The sequence below is a fragment of the Equus caballus genome, chromosome 16 (assembly GCF_041296265.1).
Source record: "Equus caballus isolate H_3958 breed thoroughbred chromosome 16, TB-T2T, whole genome shotgun sequence".
Lineage (NCBI taxonomy): Eukaryota > Metazoa > Chordata > Mammalia > Perissodactyla > Equidae > Equus > Equus caballus.
In genome coordinates this window covers 9,135,551-9,153,878 of record NC_091699.1, presented here as the reverse complement: position 1 = coordinate 9,153,878, position 18,328 = coordinate 9,135,551, and the positions used below count along the sequence as shown (strand labels likewise).

Sequence of the window (18,328 nt, the reverse complement as noted above, 5' to 3'; positions counted from 1 at the left end):
ATTGGGCACAATGAGTCTCCCTTGATTTCATAAGCAGTTGTCTCTCCCTGTGTGAGGCTGTTCCTTCATTGCCGGTATTCAACTATAGGATGAATCTCAAAATCATTATCCTGAGTGAAAAAAAAGCCACACAAAAATACACTGTATGATTCCTTTTGCATGAAACCCTAAAAAGATAAAACTAATCTAATATTGACAGGCATAGAGAGAAACAGTTCCCAGATGGAGGTGTCTGAACACTTCGAAAAGTGATCCAATATACTGGGGCTCTTAATAGATTGCCTCAATTACTCACTCAGATAAGGCTTGAATACAAGAATATCTTCAAGAGGGAGATTAAGTTCCTCAATATTTTATAAAATGATCACTACCCATATGAGGGTGAATGCCAGGTAAGTACACCTCCCCCAATTACTGCTAGAATGGACTCAGTGTGAGGTCAAGATTAAGGTGAATAAATTGTATTCCTTCACTTACATGGATTTACCGAGCATCTAGGAAGCCCAAAGTTATTATCAGAGGAGAAGGATATGGTCAAACATATACTACTACTTGATCAGAACAGATATTCTATACTCTGTGCACTTTGCCTGGCAGGTGTACACTTGCCTCTGCACAGCTTTGAGGCTTATTAGACAGTTCAAGTTTGTTGTACCTGCCACACTCTCTGCAATTTTAAGGCCTTTAAGGTATACTAAAAGTCACTGCTTTGAGGAGCTTAGAAAAAGAAGTGAAGAGTAACTGAATTCTGACAGTGTCTCTCTCACTTCTCTCTCTCTCCAAATCCTAAGGGGTGATCCTAGTATAAGTTACCCCTGAAGGAGATACACACTATCCTCAGGCCCTGTCCAAACTTCCTTACTGGCTCCAGGCCCATAATGGGAATAAAAAACCAGCTATGTTCAGAGTAAAATTGCAAGAAATCCAGAAATTAAAAAACCAAAAACACAAAAGGATCTCAAGATCTTGCCCAATAAAGCAGAAACTAGGTAGCACATAAGGGGGTGGACCCTTACCATATTAGATTAGAAAGGATGAATTATGTTTGGATAGGCTCAAATTAATCAATATGAGTATACTCCCTGTGGACTCAGGAGCAGCCCATGTTGCATTTCATACCAATGAAATATGTATTTTCTCTAATGGGATACTGACAAATGTTTTTTAAAACTCTTAGAGTGTTTCTCATGTGCAGCCATCTTTTGTGGTGACATGAAGGGAGTGGTGGTGGTGGCTCTTTGATCATGAAGTTCATTGAAATGAAATAGATGGGTATTCTACTAAGATGCTTCTTGAGATATATATCTATATACATGTGAAATTCTGGATCTTGTGGGCAGAAAACGAACACAAATCACCACAACAGGGATTCAGATTCTCTTTCTAAATCCTTGATATATCCTACTTTATAGACAGGAGGCTTTGACTAAAGGGAAGGCTGGGTCCCTTTGACAAAATTCCTCATAACTTGGTCACAAGAATATACAATTAAACGTTCCCCAAAAGTCCCCAAGGGAGACCTGTGGCCACATACCCATCAACTCTCCTTCAAACTGGGTTTACAGTGTATGGTGGCATCATTGGAAATTATGGCTGCTACAATTACAGTCTCACTTAGGGGTGGTTCTGAAACGTGTGGTGAAAAAAATCTTCTCAGTGGGTAGAGTTTAAGAGGTATATTTAGTTCACTTTGTGAAGAACTGACATGTACTTGAGTTTCGATTTATACTGATTTATGTCCAGTAGCTCAGTGAGTTGACAGGTAGTAGGGGGCTAAACAAGAATAAGACTGGAAAATTGGTGACAAAAAGGTCTAGAAGAGACATATGTGGATGGAATTCTAATACTAGGTATTGAATGGGGTTTATAAATGCTTAACAGAGGATAGGATATCAGAGGGAAGAGAACAAGTGAGGTGTTGGGTATTTATTCCTTTGGCTCTCCGTGCTGAGCCATGTAATGGGCATTCACAATGTTTCTCTTCCTAAGACCACAGCTCTCATAAGGGTGGCCTTTTGTGCTAAGTTCTGATAATGTTACCTACTCTCACTACAGCCCTGGGGGTGATAATAACTCTCTACCAACACTAGTTACAGGATGCTTCACTAACCCTACCCACATTTTTAGAGCCCTATTTATTAGACTCTCCTCAAGTGTCCCATGGTTTCTTGACAACTGACACCTGTTTCTTGAGGGGACCCTGACTAATAGGCCCCACAACAACCCTGATCATAAACTCCATGGGGGTAGGGAATTTACTCTCTTTTATTTGATGTTGCTATCCCAGCACCTAGAATGATGTCGATTGTACAGTCAGTTTTCAATAAATGTTTGTTAAATGACATATGTTGTGACCACTTTCTCTCCTTCGTGATCTTTATGTTAAAGTCTATTATGATTGATTTAATATAGTTTAACCAGCATTCTTGTGCTTTTATCTGGAATTTGCTAAAGAATGACAAAGAATTATAAACGTCAGCAAAAAGCAAGCAAACTTGTCATTATGTGCATGGAAATCCAAGATATTTAACACAAAAATTTATGAAACAATAAGAGAATTCAGCAAGAAGCAATGTTAATGTATAAAACCCAACAGATTTCCTATAAACATCCACCCCTGGAGCACCTGTGCAGACCCTCAGTAGAATCTGCACACTGGGCCCCAGGCGTGCCAGGATGGGGCTCAGGGGTTGGTGGGTCCCGCGGCTGTAAAGGAACAGGGTGGAGGTCCCAGGTTGAAAAATTGTAAAATTATAATTTTACAGCTATATAATTTAACTACTTCAGTCATCATGTGTTTTTCTTTTTACAAAGTCAATTTTCCTACATAACTCCAAATTTTTTTCACACCATCTAAGCAATATTTTAATATTTTCCATATCCAATCCGTATTCAAATTTCCCCCAATTACCTCCAAATGACTTATGAAACAAAATGCTATTTTAATCGGGAGCCAATAGCGGATTACCCTTTGCATTTGACAGCAGAGTTCAGGCTTAACCCTTAACCTCTTCGGGCTCCGAGGACCCTGGGCAGGAGAGATTTAAGAACACCGTCCTCCCGCTTTCGCGGAAAGGCCAAGAGTGACTTGAAATGTAGACGCGGAGGCCTATGGGAAATGTAGTTTTAAATAGGTGAGGTTCACCGCCTGGACTCTGGGAAGGGGACGCCACGCTCCTTCTGCGCATGTGCAGCCGTAGCCTCCTCGTTTGTCTTCTCAGGACTCCAGAGAACCGTTGGGGAACTTTGGGGTGTGCTCGGAAAATGCAGGGTGCGCACCTAGGGCGAGGGACTAGCTGGGAAGGGTGTGCGTGTGCTTGGGGATGGGAGCAGGAAGTGTCTGGGACCCCGTCGCCCCCCGCGGCGGTGTATAAACCCGGGCGGGCCGTCAGAGTGGGTAAGGCCAATGGGGGAGACCCCGGCCCTCGGGCTCCTGGGGCGCAGGTGTTCGGGGCGGTCCAGGGTGCCCGAGGATCGTGTGACCAGCCCGCCTGCAGGCCGACCGGAGAGAAGCCCGTGTCGGCGGCGGTGGGTGCGGGAGGGAGGAGTGCGTTTATCAGGCGGACGGTGACCGTGGGTCTGCGGTGGAGCCCGAGCTCTGGAGCACTACAGGCCCGGTCAGTGCCAGCTCTGTCACCTGTAAGCAGGGGCGACAGAAGGAACCGGGGCGAGAGTCGGGGTTCTCATCTATAAATATTAATAATGATTGTTTCACGGCGGCGTTTGGAAACATAGATCACTATTTTAGACAAGTGCCAGGTAGGAAGCCTTAAGTAAGTGACAACTGCTGTTATAGTTAGAGGACGCTTTGTTTTTTTTACTGGATAGTTTAATGTACCCTGACAACCACTTCACCAGAAACCGAAGCTCGGGTCGGTGGCCCGATGTGCTCGAGTCAGGAGCTCCCAGCCAGGGAATTTGGATTCTAGGGCAGGTGTGCTTCGCTTCAGTCTCAGGCTTTGTCTGATGTCACACCTGCCCAAGACTGGCATTACAGCCTTCACAGCACTTAGGAACATGGCCTGTCCCTGCGTCCCCAGGGATGTAAAGGAAGGGATGTGGATGGAATCCCACCGTGTGTCACATGTATCCTGGGATTTCTAGTGTCTCTTCAGGTCCCTTGGGTCAGACAGAGGTGCCTGGCCCCCTCTGCATTGTCAGGCTTTCTGTCCTTGAAGTCTAACGTTATAATGAATTCCAAGAGTCAGGCTTTTTGCCCCTAAAATGAATTTATTTCTCAGATCCATGTCCCAGTTGCCTTGAAACAAACCAGCCCTTGTGGGGCAGGAAGCAGGGGGCCTCTGTGAGGGAGTCTTACCTGGAAGAGAGCACCCCTCTGACCTTAGACCTCTCTCCAGAGCTTCAGAGCAGAGACAAGAGCCCAGAAAGGAGCAGATGCTAGATTTGCAAGATCAGAAGCAGGTCTTGATCCCCCTGCCCGGAATGAACCAGACTTGATGATGATGCCACCTTCAGGAGCCACCACACCATGTGACAGTGGGGCATTTGGGCCGTCCCTGGGAAGTACAGGTGAGCTTGGGTGGCCCAGGGGCAGGCTGCTCAGGAAAGGCTGCTTTGTTGGAGAGCCGTGAGGGCAAGGTCTGGGGGTAAGGGACAACCAGGCAGAGGGAGGAAGTTCTGTCTCCAGTCCCCTTAAATGGCCCCCGCTATTTACAGATGTGCTGCTGTCACACATGTCCACCACCACATGTGACATTAGTGACGTTATCCTGATGTCACAGGATCCAAGAATGATGATCTGTGAAGAGTTTTCCGAGGTCACCTACTTCTAACTCTTTTGAAAGATTTAAAGACATTGGGCCTGAAAATTTCAGTGACTTGTCCAGGGAAACGCAGTTTGTGACAGTTCACTCTCTCACAGGTAAGTTACCAAAAGCATCTATCAAAAGGGCCTTTTGAGAAATACTTCCCAGCTGAAATGAACAATTAAAAATTCCTGCCTTAAATCCTCCCATCTCTTTTACTAGGCTTTCCGTGGATTGTGTATACCAGGGGTTAAATAATATTACTGAGAAAAATAGATAAATGATGCATACTGAGTATTTTTCTGCTAAGTTAACTTTAATGAAGGAATAGTGTCTTGTCGTTTGGCATACTTTAATTCAACTAATCGGTTGTTTTTATTTCTTTCTGTTATTCAGAAGGACGCATGCGTTTTTGTTAAATCAATCAAGTAAAGCTTATGTTCACTCAGTAAAAAACTGCAGATTTCAGCTCCGTGGTCATTTCAGAATCACTCAAAGACAGGTGTTGCTGCCTGTCCATGATCCTTCTTGTGCCTTTTCAAGGCCCAGAGGGCCCTGTGCCTATGGGGAGGATGATTCCCAACTGGGGTGCTGAGATTTGAGGAGGTGAATCTAAGAGCTGTAAGACAGCTAAATCTCAGGACCCCTGTCTTCTTTCTGTCCCCTCAGCTGAACCACAGTCCTCTGTACTCGCCCAGGAGCCACAGAAAGTGCACATCCCTCAGGTGAGCTCTTTATTCATTCCCCACTTTATATTGTAATGGATTTATAAGGTTTAGCAGGATCCATGCATTAAAGGAAAAGGAGAAGTAGAAATAGTAGAAATCAAGTCAGTCTTGAGGAAAAATATACCGTGTTTTACTATTAATTGTGATGTTGGCTGTTAGCTTTGAGTGGGTAACCGTGTCAGGGTAAGTAGTTTCCCACTAAGCTACCTGTTTCAATCTCTTTACTTGTGATTGGGCTATTCAGATTCTCTGTTTCTTCTTGATTCAGTTTTGGGAAGTTGTATGAGTCTTAGAATTTATCTGTTTCTTCTAGATTGTCCAGTTTGTTGCTATATAGGTTTTGATAGTATTCTCTTATAATCCTTTATATTTCTTTGGTATCTGTTGTAATTTCTCCTCTTTCATTTCTAATTTCATTTATTTGAGCCTTCTCTCTCTTTTTCTTAGAGAGTCAGGCTAAGGGTTTGTCAATTTTGCATATCTTCTCAAAGAACCAGTTCTTTGTTTCACTGATCTTTTCTACTATTCTTTTTTCTTTTTTGGTTTCAATTTCATTTATTTCTGCTCTGATTTTTATTATTTCCCTCCTTCGGCTGACTTTGGGCTTTGTTGGTTCTTCATTTTCTAACTCTATTTTAAGATTGCTTATGTGAGATCTTTCTTGTTTTTTAAGCTGGGCCTGTATTGCTATGAATTTCCCTCATAGGACCACTTTTTCTGCATCCCATATGAGTTGGTGTGGTGTATTTTCATTTTCATTTGTCTCCAGATATTTTTTGATTTCTCTTTTAATTTCTTCAGTGATCCATTGGTTGTTCAGTAGCATGTTGTGTAGTCTCCACATATTTGTCACTTTCCCAGCTTTTTTCCTGTAGCTGATTTCTAGTCTCATAGCATTTTGGTCAGAAAAGATGCTTGATGTGATTTCAATCTTCTTAAATTTATTGAGGCCTGTCTTGTTTCAAAACATATGGTCTGTCCTTAGAATGCTCCATGTGCACTTGAGAAGAATGTGTATTCTGCTATTTTTGGATAGAATGTTCCATATATATCTATTAAGTCCATCTCGTCTAGTTTTTCATTTAATTCCACTATTTCCTTGTTAACTTTCTGTTTGGATGATCTATCCATCGATGTAAGTAGAGTGTTGGGGCCCCCTACTATTATTATGTCGTTGTTAATATCTCTTTTTAGGTCTGTTAATAGTTGCTTTATGTACTTTGGTGCTCCTTTGTTGGGTACACGTATATTTATAAGTGTTATGTCTTCTTGTTGGAGTGTCCCTTTTATCATTATACACTGCCCCTCTTTGTCTCTCATTGCCTTTTTTATCTTGAGGTCTACTGTGTCTGACGTAAGTATTGCAATAACTGCTTTCTTTTGTTTGCCATTGGCTTAGAGTATCATCTTCTGTCCCTTCACTCTGAGCCTGTGTTTGTCTTTAGAGCTAAGAGTGTTTCCTGGAGGCAGCATATTGATGAGTCTTGTTTTTCAATCCATCCCACCACTCTGTCTTTTGATTGGAGAATTCAATCCGTTTACATTTAGAGTGATTATTTATATATAAGGGCTTAATGCTGCCATTTTATCACTTGTTTTCCAGTTCTGTATTTCCCTTGTTTCTCGTCTTGTGTATTTTGGACTGCCAGTTCAGTTTGGTAGTTCTCTATGATGGTTTTCTCAGTTTTCTCTTTTTTGTGTGTGAGGAAGACTGGCCCTGAGCTAACATCTGTAAGCAATCTTCCTCTCTTTTAGCTTGAGGAAGATTGTTGCTGAGCTAACATCTGTGGCAATCTTCCTCTGTTTTTTGTATGTGGGATGCCAGCACAGCAGGGCTTGATGAGAGATGCATAGGTCTGTGCCTGGGACCTGAAGCTGCAAACCCTGGGTGGCTGAAGCAGAGCATGCGAACTTAACCATTATGCCACTGGGACAGCCCCTCAGTTTTCTTTTTTTTGTATCATTTGTGTCTCTGTTCTGATTATTTGTTTAGTGGTTACCATCAGGTTTGTATAAAAAATCTCATAGATGAGATATACCATTTTCTGATAGCCTCTTATTTCCTTGGTCTAAGCCAGTTCCATCCCTTTCCTCTTCCTCTGATTTGTTGGTCATAACATATTCTGTTTTGTGTTGTGATTTTGTGGTTAAAATCACAAGATTATAGTTATTTTTGATGTTTTCCTTCCCTTTATCTTTAATGTCATAATTAAGTTTTTGCTAACCTGTTCTGGTAGAGAGCTGCAATTTTCTGACTTTGGCTGCCTATTTATCTCCTTGCTCAAGGCTTTGTGAACTCTTTTTGTTCTTTTTCAGGTATGAAGGTCTTCTTGAGCATTTCCTGTTTGGGGTGTCTTGTGGCGATGAACTACCTCAGCTTTTGTTTATGTGGGAAAGTTTTTATTTCTCCACCGTATATGTAGGATATTTTTCCCTGGATAGAGTATTCTCGGCTGAAGGTTTTTGTCTTTCAGAATTTTGAATATCTCATTCTACCTTCTCATATCCTGTAAAGATTCTGCTGAGAAATCTCCTGAAAGTCTGATATGGTCTTTGTAAGTTATTTTCTTCTGCCTTGCTGCCTTTAAAAATATTTCTTCTTTGTCACTGACTTTTGCCAGTTTTACTACTCTATGCCTTGGAGTAGGTCTTTTTACATTGATGTAATCAGAAGTTCTGTTAGCGTCTTTTACTTGTAATTCCAGCTCCTTTCCCAGGTTTGAACAGACTTTCTGCTCCTTTCTCCCTCCCTTCTCCCTCTATAATACCCATAGTTTTTATGTTGCATTTCCTAATTGAATCAGATATTTCTCAGAGAATTTCTTCGTTTCTTTTTAGTCTTAATTCTCTCTCCTCCTCCATCTGAAGCCTTTCCATATTTCGGTCCTCCAGATTGCTAATTCCGTCTTCCATAATGTCAGCTCTGTAATTCAGGTATCCAGATTTTTCTTTATCTCACTGTGTTTTTCATCTCCAACATTCCTGATTGGTTTCTCTTTATAGGGTCAATCTCTTTTGTGAAGTATTCCCTCTGTTTATTAATTTTATTCCTGATTTAATTGAACTATCTGAATTTTCTTGTAACTCGTTGAGTTTTTTAATGTTAGCTATTTTGAATTCTCTGTCGTTTACATTGTAAATTTGTGTGCCTTCAGGATTGATTTCTAGGTGCTTTTCATTTTCCTTCTGGTCTGGACTATTAATATATTTCTTCATAGTATTTGATGGGGTTGGTTTGTGCCTTCACATAGATAGTATCTGGTTTCAGATTCCACCTGCCACCACTGGAGGAGGTTCAGGAGCTGTGTATTCTGAGCCTGCTGTGATCCCTGGTGTCTGTGCTTGTCCTTTGGAATCTATGCTGACAGGACCCATCTGCGATTGCCTGCTTGTAGCTGCTGCTTTGCTAATGTACGCACGGGCACTCTAGACGGGGTCCCTTGCTCTGGCTGACTGGCTGAGCTTGTGAGCCCAGCAGGGGGAGGGGCACTTCTTTTGCATCTGCCATCCTGTGAGTGTTCTCTCTTTGCCCTCACTGTCTGTCCTCCTGGCGTGCTGGCTTCATGAAGACAACCCCACAATAGCTTAGCCTCCTTTGTGGAGCTTTCCTATGGGATGTGAGGGAACTTGGAGAGCGAAGGCATTCCCACAGAGTCTCCCCCCAGGCCCCTCTTTTCTCAGAGCTGTGCATGGTCCTGTGCCCTAGGTCATTGCTGGGGAGGGAGAGGAAATCCCCTTACTTCCTCCTTCTTCCTCCTGGGGGGTCCAGCACCTCCACCCTCAGACATATGGCTGCATGGGTCTCTCAGATGTCTTTTGTGTTGTGTGCCTGTCCTCTGTTGGTTTATGAATGTCCTTTTCATTGTTTCTTAGGGAGGAGAGTCTAAGGGAAGAGCTCACTCCGCCGTGATGCTGATGTCATGCCTGGTCATTCTATTTTTAAGTTTTTGAGGAATGTCTGTACTGTTTTCCACAGTGGCTGCACCAATTTACATTCCCACCAGCAGTGTATGAGGGCTCCCTTTTCTCCACATCCTCTCCAACACTTCTGTTTTCTTTGTAAAGACTGGCACCTGAGCTAACATCTGTTGTCTATCTTTTTTTCCTTCTTGTTCTCCCAAAACCCTCCCAGTACATAGTTGTATATTCTAGTTGTATGTCCTTCTGTCTGTGCTGTGTGGGATGCCACCTCAGCATGGCTTGATGAGTGGTGCCGTGTCCAGGCCCAGGATCCAAACTGGCAAAACCCTGGGCTGCTGAAGTAGCGCACACGAACTTAACCACTCGGCCATGGCACTGGCCCCTCTCCAACACTTCTTATTTCTTGTCTTTTTAATAATAGCCATTCTGATGGTCATGAGGTGATATCTCATTGTGGTTTTGATTTGTATTTCTCTAATAATTAGTGATGTTGAACATCTTTTCATGTGCCTGTTGGCCATCTGTATATCTTTGGGAAAATGTCTGTTGAAATCCTCTGCCCATTTCTTGACTAAGTTTGTTCTTTTGTTGTTTAGTTCTTCATATATTTTGGATAGCAACCGCTTATTGGATAAATGATTTGCAGATATCTTCTTCCTATTGCTAGGTTGTCTTTTCATTTTATTGATGTTTCCTTTGCCATACAGATGCTTTTTAGTTTGATGTAGTCCCATTAGCTTATTTTTTCTTTTGTTTGCCTTTCCTGAGGAGACATATTCAAAAAGATACTGCTAAGAATGATAGCAAAGAGCTTACTGCCTACGTTTTCTTCTTTGGAGTTTTATGGTTTCAGGTCTTACATTCAAGTCTTTAATCCATTTTGAGTTAATTTTTGTGCATGGTGTAAGATAATGGTCTACTTTCATTCTTTTGTGTGCGGCTGTCCTTTTTCCCAAAAGTGTTTATTGAAGAGACTTTCCCTTCTCCATTGTATGTTCTTAGCTCCTTTGTTGAAAATTGGCTGTTCCTAAATGTATGGGTTTATTTCTTGGCTATCAATTCTGTTCCATTGATCTGTGTCTGCTTTTCTGCCAGTATCGTGCTGTTTTGATTAATACAGCTTTGTAGTATACTTTGAAATTAGGGAATGTGATGCCTCCAGCTTTGCTCTTTTTTCTCTGGAGTGCTGTGGCTCTTTGGGGACTTTTGTTGTTTCCAATAAATTTTAGAATTCTTCTTTCTATTTCTGTGAAAAATGTCATTGGGGTTTTGATAGGGATTGCATTGAATCTGTAGATGGCTTTAGGTAATATGGACTTTTTCACTATGTTAATTCTTCTAATCCATGAGCACAGAATATCCTTCTATTTCTTTATGTCTTCTTTAATTTCTTTCAACAATGTCTTATAGTCTTCAGTGTATAGGTCTTTCACCTCATTGGTTAAATTTATTCCTACCCACTTAATTCTTTTTGTTGTGATTGTAAATAGGATTATATTCTTGATTTTTTATTTCTGCTAGTTTGTTTTTAGTGTTTTGATGGGTTCTTTAGCGTTTTCTATATGTAAAATCTCATCATCCACAAGTAGTGACAGTTTTACTTCTTCCTTTCCAGTTTGAATATGTTTTATTTATTTTTCTTACTTGATTGCTCTGGCTAGGACTAAGAAGGGTGAGCGTGGGCATCCTTGTCTTGTTCCTGCTCTTAGAGGGATAGCTATCAGTTTACACCATTGAGTATAATGTTAGCTGTTGGTTTGTCATATATGGCCTTTATTATGTTGAGGTACTTTCCTTCTATAATTATTTTATTGAGAGTTATTATCATAAATATGTGGTGAATCTTGTCAAATGCTTTCTCTGCGTCTGTTGAGATGATCATGTGATTTTTATTCTTCATTTTGTTAATGTAGTTTATAACATTGATAAAGAATACTGTTGTAATCCTTTGTATTTCTGTTATATTGTTTGTGATTTCTTCTCTTTCTGATTTTATTTATTTGAGGCTTCTCTCTTTTTGTCTTATTCTACCTAAAGGTTTGTCAATTTTGTTTATATTTTCAAAGAACTAGCTCTTAGTTTCGCTGCTCTTTTCTATTTTCTTTTTACTCTCCATGTCATTTATTTCTGCTCTGATTTCTAGTAGTTCCTTTGTTCTCCTGACTTTGGGCACTTCGTTTTTCTTCTTTTCTGATTCTTTTGGATGTATTGTTAGATTGTTTATTTGAGATTTTTCCTGTTTCTCAAGGTAGGCCTGTGTTGCTAGGAACTTCCCTCTTAGTACTGCTTTTGCTGTATCCAATAGATTTTGGTACACTGTATTTTCCTTTTCATTTGTCTCCAGATATTTTTCCATTTCTCCTTTAATTTTGTTGTTGTTCCAATAGTTAATGAATAGCACGTTGTTTAGGCTCCACATATTTGTGACTTTTCCAGCTTTCTCCTTGTGGTTGATTTCTAGTTTCATACCATTGTGGTTGGAAAAGATGCTTGATATCTTTCCAGTCTCAAGTTTATTGGGAGTTGTTTTGTTTCCCAACAAACAGTGTATCTTTGAGAATGTTTCATGTGTACTTGAGAGAAAATGTATATCCTGCTGCTTTTGGATTGAATATTATATATGTATCTATTCAATTCATCCGGTCTAGTGTTTCATTTAAGGTCAACGTTTCTCTGTTGATTTTTCTCTCTAGAAGACCTGTCCATTGATGTAAGTGGGGTAGTAAGTTCCCTACTCTTATGGTGTTGCTGTCAGTTTCTCCCTTTAGATCTGTTAATAGTTGTTTTATAGACTTTGGTGCTTCTACGTTAGGTGCATATATATTAATAAATGTTATGTCTTCTTGATGGATCATCCCCTTTATCATTATATAATGCCCATCTCTGTCTCTTGTCTTTTTTGGCTTGAAGTCTATTTTGTCTGATAGAATTATGGCTACATTCACTTTATTTTGGTTGTCGTTTGGTTGGAGTATCATCTTCCACCCCTTCACTCTGAGCCTATGTTTTTCTTTAGAGCTGAGATGGGTCTCCTGGAGGCAGCACATTTTTGGGTCTTTTTCTTTTTTTGTTTTTTTGTGTGTTTGTCTTCATCTTTATTTTTTATTTTATTTTTCTTAAGGGGCCTTCCCCCGTGTTTTTTTTTTTATTGAGTTATTGATTTGTTACAATCTGGTGAAATTTCAATTGTACATTAATGTTTGTCAGTCATGTTGTAGGTGCACCACTTCACCCTTTCTGCCCATCCCCCACCCCACCTTTCCCCTGGCATCCACTAAACTGTTCTTGGTCCATAGTTTTAAATTCCTCATATGAGTGGAGTCATACACAGATTATCTTTCTCTCGCTGGCTTATTTCACTTAACATAATTCTCTCAAGGTCCATCCATGTTATTGCAAATGGAATGATTTTGTTCTGTTTTGCAGCTGAGTAGTCTTCCATTGTAAATATGTACCACATCTTCTTTATCCATTCGTCTGTTGATGGGCACTTAGGTTGCTTCCACGTCTTGACTATTGTAAACAGTGCTGCAATAAACATTGGGGTGCACAGGACTTTTGGGATTGCTGACTTCAGGCTCTTTGGATAAATACCCAGTAGTGGGATGGCTGGATCGTATGGTAGTTCTATTTTTACTTTTTGGGGAATCTCCATACTGTTTTCCATAGTGGCTGCACCAGTTTGCATTCTCACCAGCAGTGTATGAGGGTTCCTTTTTCTCCACAACCTCTCCAACATTTGTTGCTATTAGTTTTAGATATTTTTGTCGTTCTAACGGGTGTAAGGTGATATCTTAGTGTAGTTCTGATTTGCATTTCCCTGATGATCAGCGATGATGAGCATCTTTTCATGTGCCTATTGGCCATCCGTATATCTTCTTTGGAGAAATGTCTGTTCATGTCTCCAGCCCATTTTTTGATTGGGTTGTTTGATGTTTTGTGGTTGAGTTGCGAGAGTTCTTTATATATTAGGGATATTAAGCCTTTGTCAGATATATCACTTGCAGATATCTTTTCCCAGTTAGTGGGTTGTTTTTTTGTTTCAATCCTGTTTTCATTTGCCTTGAAGAAGCTCTTTAATCTGATGAAGTCCCATTTGTTTATTCTTTCTATTGTTTCCCTTCTTTGAGAAGGCATGGTGTCCGAAACTATCCTTTTAATACTGATGTCAAAGAGTGTACTGCCTACGTTTTCTTTCAGAAGCCTTATGGTTTCAGGTCTCACCTTTAGGTCTTTAATCCATTTTGAGTTTATTTTGGTGAATGGTGAAAAAGAATGGTCAATTTTCATTCTTTTCCATGTGGCTTTCCAGTTTTCCCAGCACCATTTGTTGAAAAGACTTTCTTTTCTCCATTGTATGTCCTCAGCTCCTTTGTCAAAGATAAGCTGTCCATAGATGTGTGGTTTTATTTCTGGGCTTTCAATTCTGTTCCATTGATCTGTGAACCTGTTTTTGTGCCATTACCATGCTGTTTTGATTACTGTAGCTTTGTAGTATGTTTTGAAGTCAGGGATTGTGATGCCTCCCGTTTTGTTCTTTTTTCTCAGGATTGCTTTAGCAATTCGGGGTCTTTTGTTGCCCCCTATGAATTTTAGGATTCTTTGTTCTAATTCTGTAAAGAATGTCATTGGGATTCTGATTGGGATGGCATTGAATCTGTAGATTGCTTTAGGTAGAATGGACATTTTAACTATGTTTATTCTTCCAATCCGTGTACATGGAATGTCTTTCCATCTCCTTATGTCGTCATCCAATTCTCTCAGAAAGGCCTTGTAATTTTCATTATATAGGTCCTTCACTTCCTTAATTAAATTTACCCCAAGGTGTTTTATTATTTTTGTTGCGATTGTGAATGGTATTGTATTCTTGAGTTCTTTTTCTGTTGGTTCATTACTGGAGTATAGAAATGCTACTGATTTATGCAAATTGATTTTATACCCTGCAACTTTGCTGTAGTTGTTGATTACTTCTAACAGTTTTCCAATGGATTCTTTGGGGTTTTCTATATATAAGATCATGTCGTCTGCAAACAGTGAGAGTTTCACTTCTTCCCTCCCTATTTGGATTCCTTTTATTCCTTTTTCTTGCCGGATTGCTCTGGCCAGGACCTCCAGTACTATGTTAAATAAGAGTGGTGATAGAGGGCATCCTTGTCTCGTTCCTGTTTTCAGGGGGATGGGGTTCTGTTTTTGCCCATTGAGTATGATGTTGGCTATGGGTTTGTTGTATATGGCCTTTATTATGTTGAGGTAGTTTCCTTCTATGCCCATTTTGTTCAGAGTTTTTATCATAAATGGCTGTTGGATCTTATCAAATGCCTTCTCTGCATCTATTGAGATGATCATGTGGTTTTTATTCCTCAGTTTGTTGATGTGGTGTATCACGTTGATTGATTTGCGGATGTTGAACCATCCCTGTGTCCCTGGTATGAATCCCACCTGATCCTGATGTATGATTCTTTTGATGAGTTGCTGAATTCTGGTTGCCAAAATTTTGTTTAGAATTTTTGCATCTATGTTCATCAGTGATATTGGCCTGTAGTTCTCTTTTTTCGTGGTGTCCTTGTCAGGTTTTGGTATCAGCGTGATGTTGGCCTCATAGAATGTGTTAGGAAGTGTTCTATCTTCCCTGATTTTTTGGAATAGCTTGAAAAGGATAGGTATTAAATCCTTTCTGAAAGTTTGGTAGAATTCCCCAGGAAAGCCATCTGGTCCTGGGGTTTTATTCTTTGGGATGTTTTTGATTGCTGTTTCAATCTCTTTCCTTGTGATTGGTCTGTTCAAATTGTCTGCCTCTTCTTGAGTGAGCTTTGGGAGATTGTAGGAGTCCAAGAATTTATCCATTTCCTCTAGGTTATCCATTCTGTTGGCATATAGTTTTTTGTAGTATTCTCTTATAATCTGTTGTATTTCTGCAGAGTCTGTTGTTATTTCTCCTCGCTCATTTCTGATTTTGTTTATTTGAGCTTTCTCCCTTTTTTTCTTTGTTAAGTCTGGCTGGTTTTGGGTCTTTTTCTTAACCTGTCCAGCCTCTCTGTCTTTTCATTGGTGCATTCAATCCATTTACATTTAGGATGATTATGGATATATAGGGACTTACTATTGCCATTTTATCTTTTGTTTTATGGTTGCTCTATATTTCCTTTGTTTCTGTTTCCTTGTGTTTCTCACTACAATTTCAGCTTGATTGTTTTTGGTGATGTGTTTTTCAGTTTCCTCTTTTTTTATGTTTCATGACTCTGCCTTAATTTTTGTTTTGTTGTTACCATGAGGTTTGTATAAAAGGTCTCACAGATGAGATAGTTCCTTTTCTGCTGATAGCATTTTTCCTTCATTTGACTAGGCAAGTTCTGTCTTTTTCTTCTTCCCTTGCTATTTTTGTTGTCAAAATTATTTCTTTCTTTATTGTGAATTTGTTACCAAATTGGAATGGTTAATGTTATTTTTAATGCTTTCTTTCCCTTTAACCTTTGCATCACAATTGTTTACTAACATGTTCTGATACAGAGTTGCATTTTTCTGATTTTATCTATTTATCAACTTGTTTAAAGCTTTGTATCCTTTGCCTTTTCATTTCAGACAGGAGAGCTCTTTTTGACATTTCTTATAAGGCAGGTCTAGTGGCGATGGACTCCCTCAGTTTTTGTTTCTTCCTCACACTTTATTTCTCAGCTGCAGCAGTGGACCCCCAGCTGTCGCAGCACCCAAGGGCACAGAACTGATTATTACAGTGTTGATTAATACAGTCCCTTATAAGTAGCTCTCAAATACTTGTACTTCCAAGCATCCTTTCTGAAACCACCCTAGTCGAAGTAAGCAACTAAGTAACTGGATGACTTTAATGACCTCATGTCTCTTCTCCTCAATTTCTTGGTTTGTGAAATGAGGCAGTTAGAAGGAACACCAAGTTTCTTCCTTCTCTATGTTCTGTGATTATCAGAATCTACAACTATGGAGAGACTCAGGGAAAAAGCAATTCCAGTGCTTTGGGAAACCATCACAGTTTCTCCATTTAAATTAACTCTTGGGGTGACTGAGATTGCGCCTCATATCCTCTCATAGCACTGCTCTTAAGGACAGTCTCAGAATCTTCAAGACAACTTAAAAGAAGGCCCTTTCTCTTAAATAGGAATCTGCCTTATGCCATGTTTTGAGCTGTAGAAAATATTTTAGAATGAGATTCTAGTGTTGGTAACAAATTTATCTACATTGTTAATTCATCTGAAAGCTCCTATTCTTGAAAATGTCCCATGTGGAGGTAGAGAAGTTCCATGCAAAGGTTTAGTCCATTTTTGTTGACAATCTCTTGAGTGTATGTTAAAAACCTGGATAACAGGATAATGTTAATGGAGATTGGGGGGGAGGGACAGTGATGAATGAGTTTGGTTGATTTTCAGCAGTAATGAGGTCAAAATGAAAGCATTATAAAAGAAGAGTAGAGATTCAGGTCAGGGCTTTCTATGAAAAAAAGTAAAAACCATAAGCAGATGGAAAAAGTTTAAGTGACACAGTATGGCAGATTCCACTGATGAGTTTAATAGGCAGCCATTTTAGTGGCAGAGAGAGTAGACTGAAAAGTGAGGAGAAGTTTGGAAAATTCAAGGGACAAGAACCAGAAAAGCAAGGGGTCCCATCCTGCCCTGAGGATTCTTTTGTTCTGAAGTGTGTTAGCCCAGCTGAGGGAAGACCTGGGGAGGATGTTGTAGATCCTCTAAAAGGGGCATCCATCAGCTGCAGGAAGATGTGCCATCTCTCCCCAAAGCTCATTAGCAGATTGGAAGTGGGATGCTGCATTACTCTGATTAGCATTAATTTTATAATTCTAGGCAGAGAACTTTCCTCCACCTGAGTCAGCCTTCACACAAAAACACAGACTCACATGGTGTGGATAAAACACAAGTAACCTTACTGCTGCTTCCCATCTTCCAAGGACCCAGTGGGAAGGAAAACGTGGTTCCCTAGCAAAGAGGGGAGTTAAGGGCTGGAGTTTTCCAGCTCTCCAAGCTGGGTGCAGGTCCCACAAATCGGGGAGAAGTGCAATGCCATCTTTCTGGCAGACCAAGACTTTGGGAAAACTGGGTCCTTCTGATCTGGTTAGGGAAGACACAGTACTTCCAACAGCCACTGCAGCAGGGCAACAGCAGCATTACAAGTGAGATGAGGAACATTACCTCAGAGCCTCCCAGGGAGAGAGCATTTAGGCCCCTACCATTTATTGGGATAACTGGTTCCTGGCCCTTTGGAAAATACCCAGTCATCCCAGGGCTAGACTTCTCAGGAAAAGTAACTTGCCAGTCCCTTTTAAATTTGCAACTAAAACCTATCTACACTTTTATTTGTTACATATATTGTTGGGGCTTCATTTCAAAACGCTATATTACAAAACTGTTTCAGATACCTTTAAATCCATGGCAGTGACTTTCAAATTCTTTTGATGGCAACTCACAAAATAAATCTATAAATTATTTTTTATCATAAATCAGTATATACGCACACACACCAAAAGAATATAAAAATTTTATGAAACTGTTCTTACCTTTTTACGTGTAATACACTCTAATATTATCTATTCCATTTTGTTTCATTGTTTTTTAAGTGCTTGTCACACCCTCTAGAATTATTTCATAATCCACTAATGGGTCAGGACCTGCAGTTTGAAAAACACTATCTTAAAATTATTGCTTCCAGGTACCCTAGCCAGTAGTCTGGTATCCAGATTTTTAAAAGGCTTATTAAAATGCATCATCAAAAAGCAATATTTGCTAAAGGACCCTCAGTCTCTATAAAGAGCACTGTCTTGGGGATTCCAACCATAAGTTACCAGATAAATAACCAGCTTTCCTTTGCAGAACTGAGATGTGAGCTCAACACCAAGTAAAAATGACGTAAAATCAGAACAAAGTTGGAAAAGGA

The 18,328-nt window shown here is 40.0% G+C and overlaps 1 protein-coding gene across 50 annotated transcripts in view; it reads left to right on the top strand.

The window, feature by feature from the left end:
- The first annotated feature begins 3,136 nt into the window (after positions 1-3,136).
- LOC102149416 (ral guanine nucleotide dissociation stimulator) overlaps positions 3,137-18,328 on the top strand; it is a 93,078-nt gene continuing 77,886 nt past the window's right edge. For 26 of the 50 annotated variants that reach the window (XR_011426740.1, XR_011426741.1, XR_011426733.1 and 23 more), the window contains exons 1-4: positions 3,140-3,271; positions 4,359-4,530; positions 4,678-4,882; positions 5,436-5,491. The gene's annotated coding sequence lies outside the window, so the exon portion shown is untranslated. Of the gene's footprint in view, positions 3,398-4,358; positions 4,531-4,677; positions 4,883-5,435; positions 5,492-18,328 lie in introns of all 50 variants that reach the window. The other 24 variants (XR_011426744.1, XR_011426731.1, XR_011426732.1 and 21 more) reach the window with 5 other exon arrangements.